Raw genomic sequence first — 10574 nt, forward strand, 5'->3', positions numbered from 1 at the left:
AGCATCCACCAACCCGGAGCAGCTGGAACCCCCCCCCCCCCCCGTGTTTCCAAGCGTTGAGATTCATTCAGATGCTTTTTCTGCTCTTGCATAGCTCCAAAATGGGTTGAAAGTTCAAAGCTGACATCTGCGTAGTCCTTGTGGCTTAGGAAATGATTGCCCGGGACATGGAGAATGAACTTCACCCCCGGGCAGGGGGCCCACACAGGACCTATGAACCTAGTTGTTGAAGAGGCAGATGTAAGTGGCACATAGGTTGGTGCTGGCCTGTTGCATTGGGGAGACTTTTACCCCTGGGGTGAAGCTGTCTAGTGGGCTGAGGCCGCGGATCTAGGCAACAGGATCTTCTGTATTCTCATCCCAGTGCTGACACCCAGTCCCCCTTTGTGGCCTTAGAGGAGCCCATGGAAAGGATCAGATCCTGCTGGAAACGGTACGAACCCCCCCCCCCATGGATTTCCCCCCACGTTGGGAGGGGATCAGGGGAAGAACAGAAGCAGAGGGCAAGTCTATGCACATATGAGCCCAGTATCCCCAGCCAACGCCTTGAGCCAACTTCTCTCCCACGGCTTCCTCAGGAGCCCTGCTCCCATGGGATCCCCACTCATGGCTAACGCTCAGCCCCTCCCCAAATACACACACGCCACCTGCGGGAGGAGGGGGCGCACAGCATTAGCTGGTGCTTAACTGGGTCACTCAGGCGGCTCTGCCTAACCCAGAATTGCCAACAGCTACAAAATACAGCCTAAGACAAAGCACAACCCCCCACTTCCCTCTCAATATCCCCCTCCCCCCATTCAGGTACATTTAAAGGCTTCCCTTCCAAGGATGAAGGACAATGCAACCTTTCCCCCCACCCCATGCATGAGCCTTTCTGGACCTGCCTAATTCCCAGGGAGAAATGTATCTGCTTTATTTTAATATGATCCATTTCAGCTCAGAAGCTGCTGTGTAAGCAAAGTGGCGGTGAAACATCAACCCCCATAGAAAGTCTTCATTATTTGCTGATTCCCCCTGCCCACCCCCACCTCACAAGGAGAAAATGCAATTACTGTCAGGGCAATGTTCTGCTCCCAGAGGTTTTTCACTGACCTGGAAAGTTCACAGAACACAGTCAAACAAGTAATACCTAGAATGTATACTGCTGTTCCCATGCCTAGAGCACAGGACAGACATTAACTAATTCATCCTCCCAACATCCCTGGGAAGTGAGTGGCAAGTATTATTATCCCTATTGATTTCACAGATGGGGAAACTGAGGCAGAGAAGTGCAGGGACTTGCCCAAGGCCAAATAGCAAGTCAGTAGCAGAGTCAGAATAAGAGCCAATGCCCTCCTGACCCCCAACTCTGGGCTCAGTACTCCAGGTGACCCAGTGCCCATTCAAGTCAAGGGATAGGCTCTCACTGACCTTCATAGAATCATAGAATATCAGGGTTGGAAGGGACCTCAGGAGGTCATCTAGTCCAACCCCCTGCTCAAAGCAGGACCAACCACAACTAAATCAAACCCTTGATGCACATTGCATCAGCACCTAAGGCCCTGAGCCAGCAAGATGCTTAAGCACATGCCAAACTTCAAGCACGGGAGTGCAAATGGAGGCACTGATCCGGCACACACATGTGCACGTGAATAATTTTACACATGCGAGTCCTCCCATTGAACTCAGTAGGATTACTCATGTACGTCAAGTTACTCCCCGGCACAAGTGCTCACTAGAATGGTGCCTCGGAGGCACAAAGTAAACAAAGAGCGCGAACAAAGAAAAGGAAAGGACACTTTCACGTAGGGCTGGCTAGCAAACAAGAATTCTCTTCTGCCAAAAACGGGGGTTTGACAGTTGTTTTTGCTCCACAAACGGAAAGAAGACACCAGGGAGCTCTACCCCAGAATGGCCACGGCCATGTGGGAGACCCAAGTGCAAAACCTTGTGCTATAGGATCTCTCGTGTTGGAGGTGTTCCACGTGGTATAAATAATTAAATATTCATTGGCCAGAGCCAGCCCTACACTGACTTTATAGCCCAGCCCTTAGGGCACTCAATGGGGGTGTAGGAGATCCAGGTTCAAATCCTTGCTCTGCCTCCTTCAAACCAGCGACTTGAATCTGAGTATCCCCATCTCAGGTGACTTACCAAGCTGCTGGTTATCTTGGGAGCAGTGGGTTGGTCTCGGTCTCTCTCAGGAACTCCAGCCCGGCCCTGAAAAAACTTTCCCGACCAAATGTTCATCTAAACTGACCCAATAAGTTTCAGTTTTGACGAATTAGCATTTTCTGATGAAAAATCATTTTGTCAAAAAAATCCCTGACCAGCTTTTCTTTCCAGACATTTTTGGCTTTCGGAAACCTAGCACGACGTTAGTAACGAGGACAAGGAACACAACTGTACGTTTTGTCTTGATTGGGTCACTTGGTAAACATTTTCACTCATCTTTCTCCATGGCACAATTTACAATGAACCTTTATGGTAGCGCCTTCTGTTCTCTAGTCTCCTTAGCACACATTAGTTGAATAGATGTTTGTGTGTTAAGCTCTTTAATTTCTATAAAGACGCAACGCTTGCATCTGATGAAGTGGGCATTCACCTACGAAAGCTTATGCTCCAATACATCTGTTAGTCTATAAGGTGCCACAGGACTCTTTGTTGCTTTTTACAGATCCAGACTAACACGGCTACCCCTCTGATATAAAGACAATGTGTAAATTAACTGATCTGTGTGTATGTGTATTGCTCCCCTCTATGCCAACCCTCCAAGATTGTCCTGGCATCTCCGGGAATCGAAGATTAATCTTTAATTAAACATATGTCATGTGATGAAACCTCCAGGAATACATCCAACCAAAATTGGCAACCCCACCTCTATTGGATCATGGTTGGAATATATCAGTTTACTATAATGACAGCTCTCCCTTTGCTCCCTGGGCAGAGGCTTACGTATTTCAAGCCACATGTCTTGAGTTCTAGTCCTAGTCCTTGTTTTGCTGCCATCTGTTGGCCGCAGAGTCTGGCCACGGATTGTTGCAAGAGCTTCATCCAGGATGAAATTACCCCTGTGTAGAGGAGTAGCACAAAGCTTATGCATTACTCAGGTCTCACTAACACCTTCAAACTTAAATGGGGCAAATTTCAGACCAGGGACTACAATCTCCATGTTATTCTTCCACCCCTATTTTAAAAGGGCGTGAAAACCCGCAGACATTTGCAACCTCGGCCTGGTCCACACTAACCTCCCACTTCGAACTAAGATACGCAACTTCAGCTATGTTAATAATGTAGCTGAAGTCGAAGTACCTTAGTTCAAACTTACCGCGGGTCCAGACGCGGCAGGCAGGCTCCCCGTCGACTGTGCATACTCCTCTCGCGGAGCAGGAGTACCGGCGTCGACGGCGAGCACTTCCGGGATCGATCCGGGATCGATTTATCGCGTCTAGACATGACGCGATAAATCGATCCCGGAAGATCGATTGCTTACCGCCGGACCCGAAGGTAAGTATAGACGTACCCCTCTACATAATACCTGCAGGTCTCAGCCCAGCAGACACTTAAGTACCCACTTAACTTTAAACACCTGAGTTGTCCCACTGAAGTCACTGGGACTAAGCAAGTGCTTATAGTTAAGCACCTGCAGAGGTGCTCTGTTGGCCCCAGGCCAAAACCAATCAAAACACAGGGCCGGCTCCAGGCACCAGCATAGCAAGCAGGTGCCTGGGGCGGCCAACGAAGAGGGGCGGCATGTCCGGCTCTTCAGCGGCAATTCAGTGGCGGGTCCCTCGGTCCCTCTCGGAGCGAAGGCCCTGCCGCTGAATTGCCGCCGATCGCGATCGCGGCTTTTTTTTTTTTTTTTGCTGCTTGGGGCGGCAAAAACGCTAGAGCCGGCCCTGTCAAAACACGTGTAGAATAACGGTCTAGAGGACCAGTGTGGAAATCCTGCTGTAATTCTACCTTGAAAAATACACGCGTAACTTAAGCGTATAGTGTGCGCTCCCGGAGCTGGGACACCAGCATAGCTGTGAGCTACAACAGCAACCTGGATACCGATATACAAATGGAAACCAACCCAGCATCCCATTTTGCTTCTGAATTCCTATTTCATATCCTATTTCATATCCCATCCTGCCAGAACAAGCAGCATCTGAAATGAAGCAAGCTTTACCCAGCTCAGGGATATATATCCAACCGTGGTCTGTTATAAGCTAACGAACTGTCTGCCCTTTCTTACTATTCCTTACACAAATACCCCATTTCAGTACAGCTCTTTGAATGTGATGCTGGCACTGAAGTCTGAAATAAAAGCCTCTGACTCTACTCCACACAGGTCATTCAGATCTCTGGCAATTCAGAGAAACTAAGAGGAAATTCGATTTTAGATTAGCCCGGTAACAGAGCAATCATAGCAATTGCATAGCAAAGCATAGCAATCAGCCAGACTCTGGATCAGACCTGAGCTCCATTTATTCTGCATCAATATGATTTTACTGGTGGATGGTTCACTGCTCTCTTTTGAATTTTCAAGAACTAGGGGCCAGCTCCTTAGCGCGTTTGATTGCAGTGCAGTTATGCTGATTTACACCAGCGGAGGATCTACCTCAATGAGAATTTAAAACAGATGTGTTTCTCCTCTCTTTGCTACTCACAAGTACCCCTTCTTCTAAGTCTATCTGCCTAGATGCATTACCGGGAACTGTTTGTCTAGGGGCAGCACCAAGGGTGAGCTGCCAGCTGCTTTACAGAGAGATAACAAAGGGCACACACCGATAGACCAGAAGCAAACCACAAATAATCCAGTCAGGGATATGAAGATGGAATGCAGATTGTTACAGAAAAAATTCCACTCCAAACAACAAAGGACATTCTCACCTCTATGCCTTAACTATGTTTTTAGCTGCGTTATTGAGCCCAGAATTTGATCATCAACAGGCAGGACATGGAAACCCAACACTGACTCCATAAAGTTTATGATTATTATTATTGTCCTATTTCAGCTTGAGGAAGAAGCGGCTGTAGCTTGATTTCAGTTAGCGAGCTTGACCCAGTAGGGCTCGGAGCAGACGAGTCATTTTCAGACGGTGCATGAGGGAAATGATCACAAATATAAATTCATAATGTAATACCGGTTGGGGGAAATGGCAAGCATTTCTGAGGATCCAGAAGTGCTTATCCATTTACATCTCACAACAGTCATCAATGCAAATACGGAGGCAAACACTTGCTGTATAAGATGCATTTAGGAAACTATTGAGAGATCAAATTTTCAAATGTAAAACGCGGTCTTTACATTTCCCCAAGCAGCCTCGCTGATTTATTCCTGGCAGTCATTCCTAAAGCGTCCCTAAAGCAATCAGCACGAAAATGCAACAGCTGGCCCGCTAATCAGCCAGCGTGTTGTACATGTTCACTGTTGTTGAAAGATAGTGTTTATTTTAACAAAATACAGGGATGCACTCAGGTGCTCCCCGTAAAGGAGGTACATTCGATGCCCATGGAGCATTAAAATACTTAACAAAGCTAACACGATGAAGCCAAAGATATTTATTATTAGGTGTGTTACAATAGTATGGAGAGGTCCAAACCAAAATTCAGGGCCCCGTCGTGCTGTACACATGGTAAAAGGCAGTCCTTGCCCTGAAGAGTTTATAATCAAAATAGGAGTGGGAGAAAGGCCGGATTGTTATCCCTGTTTTACAGTTGGGAAATGAGGCACAGAGAGATTAAGTGACTTGCCCCAGCTCAGTCCACACCTGTTGAATCCTAGGCCAGTAACTTAACCACTAGGCAATTCTTCCCCTATCTCCATCTGCTTGACCCTTTTTCTTACTGCAGATCTCTGAGCATTTGCCACGACAATGTGAGGGAATGAGAAAGATGCACGTCTAGATGACTCACCATGGGGTTTAAGATCAGAGCCAAAATCCTCCGCACCGAAACTGGCAGGCTGGAACAACGGATCTGGGATTTCAACATGGCATCCATAACATCTCCTTCACTGGGAGGTAAGGGAGAAAGGAGGTAGTTTGGGCAATCCAGCTGTTTGATACCTACACTAAGCAGTGCCGGTTCCTAACCAGAACTTGATTGGACGTGGATAATGGAAAAATAATTGCACTCAATGCAATCACCATGTCCCACAGCAGGCTGGATTCTTCAGACCAGCTGGCCCTGCACAGCTCAGGTGCTCGGTACTTAGCACGCTGAGTCCGAAGGGACTGGGAATGCATAACCTACATGTAATTCCCTTTATATTATCCCCTGCCAGACCAAACCAGTGTCCTAACAGTGATCCATGAATACATCTCAGTGGGATGGGTGGATAAAGCTGGCTGACTCAATCCATCCTCCCTAGCCATTCCCGGCTGATCTTAGCTCTTCCAGCTAAAGAATCTGCTTCCTGGCTAGAAACACAGGCATTGGTTCTTCCATTCCTGTGAGTTAAATAAGGCAGGACTGTGAGGCCTATTTCACTTGGGATTTGAACAGTCATTTTGGATCCAAAATGCACCTGCCCAGGGTTCTTTCCAGAACACATCCCACAGTGCGCTGTTGACTTACGGAGCCTTCCCTTTATTGGAGAAGTTGTCAGTACAGGCCTTTGCGAAGGGCTTGCTCACCACATAATCAATTGGAGGGGGAGTGAAAGGTACCAGCTGTGAGGAAAAGCCCAAGGATTGCTCAAGAGGCAGCAAAGATGGGAGTGAAATCTTGGCCCTACTGAAGTCAATGGCAAAAACTCCTGTTGCCTTCAGTAGGGCTGGGATTCCATCTGGGGTGTGGGCATTACAAACTAATCTTACCTTCTCTTTTTTCAATCACAGTAATGAAACCAATTGAAGGTAAAAAGAGGAGATCCCGTATATTGTCTCAAATTGAGGGCCTGGTCCAGAGCCCCCCAAAAGCGGAGTATGGTTTTGGTTACAAGCAAATACAAGTGAAAACACGTCTAAGACTGGTAGCCAATCGAGCAGTGGTCCAAAGCCTCAGACTACACTGCCACACCCATCTGTCTTCCTCACCGGCTAACACCTCCAGGCTCTCCCGGCCCAGCCCTCGCCTCGCAGGTAACAATCAGTGAACTCCAGCCCCCGAGCTCCTCAGGGATGTTTCCCTGCCATGCACCATCAGCATTCACAGAAGATACTCAGTTTGCTGCTCTGTTAAAGAATCAGTGCATCACAGCTTATTAATTTAACTGACGGGGGGAAGGAGGGGGGGAAGATACATCCTTCCCTTCAAACACAGCACTGGATTGGTTTGTAATAAAAGTTAAACAGGTTTGTTCACAGAAGCACATGGATAAAGTGACACCAAGTAAAAGAGACCAAGGTAGCGATGGCTACAAGTTTTAGACTATTAGACGTGTGTTTTCACTTTTTATTTGCTTATAACCATCTCTACCTTTATCTATAAACCAATCCAGTGCTGTGTTTGAAGGGAAGGGTGTATTGACCCCAATTAAATTAATAAGGAGGAGAGAGAGACTCCATCTTTATCCTGCACCTTAAGAGACAAAGAAACCAAGCGATTTGATCTCTGTGATGTGTCCTGGCCAGGCTGGCCAGCAAAAAGGTGGAAAGAAGACTGCAAGATGCATTCTTTGTTTAAGATGGTTTCTCTCACCTGCAGTCTCCTCCCTTCCGACTATTAAGCCAGCCTCTCCTCCCGACCGCTAGGCAAGGCAACCCATGGCCTGCTCTTTCCAATGGGGTTGCTGCAGTCGTAGCTGAATGAGATCAAAAGGAGTAAGTCGGTTGTTAGCATCTACTGCTGTGTCTGTACAGTGTCCTGCAGAACGGGTTCCTGATCCTGGCGGCGGGTTAGGGGTGGTACCGTAATGGAAATAATAAAGGAGGGTAGTAGTAAGAACAGAGACGCACTGTGATTTTATTCATGCTACCGTCTATTTACAGGAAATCCTTCAAGGTCTCCTTTTTTAACTCCCCTTTTCATCTCCCCAGCCACCCCATCATTCACAAAGGCCTCTCCTCAAGGCGCCCGCTTGGCCATGCTGTTCTGGCTCTCTTCAGAACCAGTCGTCCTACTCTAAAAAACAAGCCAGATGTGTGCGTCGGGGGCATTCACAAGTGATACAAACCTCTCCGTCAGTCAGGGGCTTAGCATGTTACCTCCAAGGTGTTCTCAGCTCCCTCTGGTACAAAGAGAGGGAAGACTGAGCTCAGGACCTGAACTCAAAGCCCCCCCCGAGCTTCCCTGTCTGTGAATCGACCCTAAATCCACCCACTGACATTCTGACATTCCTTATAGTGAAGAATTCTAGCTAGATGGGGTCAGCCAATTATTCTTTCCTGCTCTCCACTGAGCCAGCCATGGGCACGCCTCACGTCCAGCAAGTGCAACGCCAGAGGCTGCCAGGAAGGGACGTCAACCTTGCTTCAGGCTTGGGGTGGTTCGAGTCCTTGTCGGAGCGAGGCTGCTGGCAAGAGGCAGGAGACAATCCCTTTGCCCTACGGCAGCACTTTTCTCTGGCCCCTCAGTGGCAGAGAAAGCAGCAGTGGCCATCACCGGCGGTGGGAACCTTGAGCACCTGCTCCCCTTTCCAATCACTCTCCAGCCACACACTCACATGCTCCTAGCCTTACCCAAAGGTTGCCAGCACCATTGCAAACACACCAGTTCCACGCGAGTCATAGCAATGATTCCAACCACATCACGGCAGAGATTCCTCCCAGCTCGGTCCAACCTTGCTACATGGAGGAGTCCCTCAGCACTCTCTGCCCCCTGCCCCCAGGGTATCCCATGAGCTAATGGCACAGGAAGTCCCTTACTTGTGCAGAAACTCTACCGGGATGTCCTAGCCCCAGATCTCATGGACCTGCTCTAGCAGCCCTGCTACCACGGGGCGCTGGGCTGAGGATTTGACCAGTGAGAGATCCCGTTGGGCAAGGCATAAAGCTGGGATCATTTTCACACACCGCCTCTGGCTTTACTGTGTGCGTATCATGGTCTGGGAGGGGAGGGGGGGGGGGACAGATTTGGGTCAGGGAACTTGGGGTCACTGCTTCACAGGGCACAGCTGTTGTGGAAGGGTCAAGTCATCCACCCCCTGTTCCCAGGGTTGAGAGGAAGGATGGGGCAGTGATTAGCACACTACCCTAAGCATGTGGGAGGCCCAAATTCAGTGCCCCGCCTTGGCACAGACTCCCTATGTGACTGTGGGCAAGTCACGTAGCCTCTGTTTGCCTCAGTTTCCCCTCTGTACAATGGGGATAATAGCACTGCCTGGTCTCACACGGGTGTCGTGAGGATGACTACATTAATGATTGGGAGGTGCTCAGATATTATGGTGATGGTGCCTGTAAAGGGCTCCACTCACCACAGTTGCACTTCCTCCTGGCTAGATCTTGCCCTGCCGTGGTCTCTCTCTCTTCATGACTCAAAGCGCTCCCTCATTGTGACTCGGGGCCCTCCTTCCAGCGTCTAAGGTATCAATGTGCCACTGGACAAGCTGTCTGGATGCCACCTTGGACAGTCTCCGTCCCACTTCTGGATCCTGTGCCACTTCCCAGTGGGTGGTAGGGGAACCCGGGCCCACCCGCCACTCCTGGTTCCAGCCCAGGGACCCTATCACTAACAACCCAGGCCTGCTCAGTCCCATTCCCTGGGCTGTTCCGAGCTCCTGGTCTATGTCTGGGTTTACCACGGTCTACTCCCCATGCATACTTCATGCCTCTTGCCAATCTCCCTAGGCCAGGACAGGAGGCCCAGGACTTACTCCGCCCCCAGCCATCCTCCTTATCCCTGACCAACTCCCTTTCCTCCAGAGAGTAACTGCAGGGCCCTTCTCCAGGTCTCACTTCCTGGCTTTATAATCCTAGCCTCCCTCCTGCCCCATCTTGGCTTCATCTGCAATTAATCTTTATCAACCACTCGCTGCCCTCCAGGTGCAACATATAAGATTAATGGGCCCTTTCTGGCCCACATTAGCCCACTCAGGGCTAGTGTGGGATGAATACCCCATCCCTGGATTATAGAAGTACCAGGGAGAGATTGTAGGCAAATGCTCAGAGCATGGAACCCTCCCTGGTAAATGAGTTGGGGGATCCACCCACAAGGCAAAACCTCACCACTTTTCCTTACAGCCATACCCTGGCTCTAAGCTGCTGCTTTTGGTTTTACTGGGCCTACTGAAATCAGCAGAAAGATTCCCATTGACTTCAACAGCCAGTCTGGCCAGCAGAACAGCTGGGCCTGCTTTGCTCCCCGTGACTGGTGAATTCTAGCGGAAGCTGGAATAAGATGGTACCAATGAGAGCGGCTCCAAAGATCGCCAATATCTTTGATGGGAATTGAAGGAAATGTTGTTGTGGGTTTTTTTTTCAAATTTTCCTGCAAAAGTTTTTCCAATTTTTTTCAACGCAAACCGGAGACCGAAAAAAGGTTGGTTTTCTAAGATCATTTTTAGTTTTAAAAAAAATGGAGTCTTCCTTAAAAAAAAATCAGTTTTTGAAAGCCAAACAAACATTTTAAACCAAAACATTTTTTTGTTTTCCCATTTTCTGTGGTTGAATCAAACAGAACAGAACATTTTTGACAAAAAAATTCCTTTTTTTTTTTTTTTTTTA

This window comes from Emys orbicularis, chromosome 8 (genome assembly GCF_028017835.1).
Source record: "Emys orbicularis isolate rEmyOrb1 chromosome 8, rEmyOrb1.hap1, whole genome shotgun sequence".
Classification (NCBI taxonomy): domain Eukaryota; kingdom Metazoa; phylum Chordata; order Testudines; family Emydidae; genus Emys; species Emys orbicularis.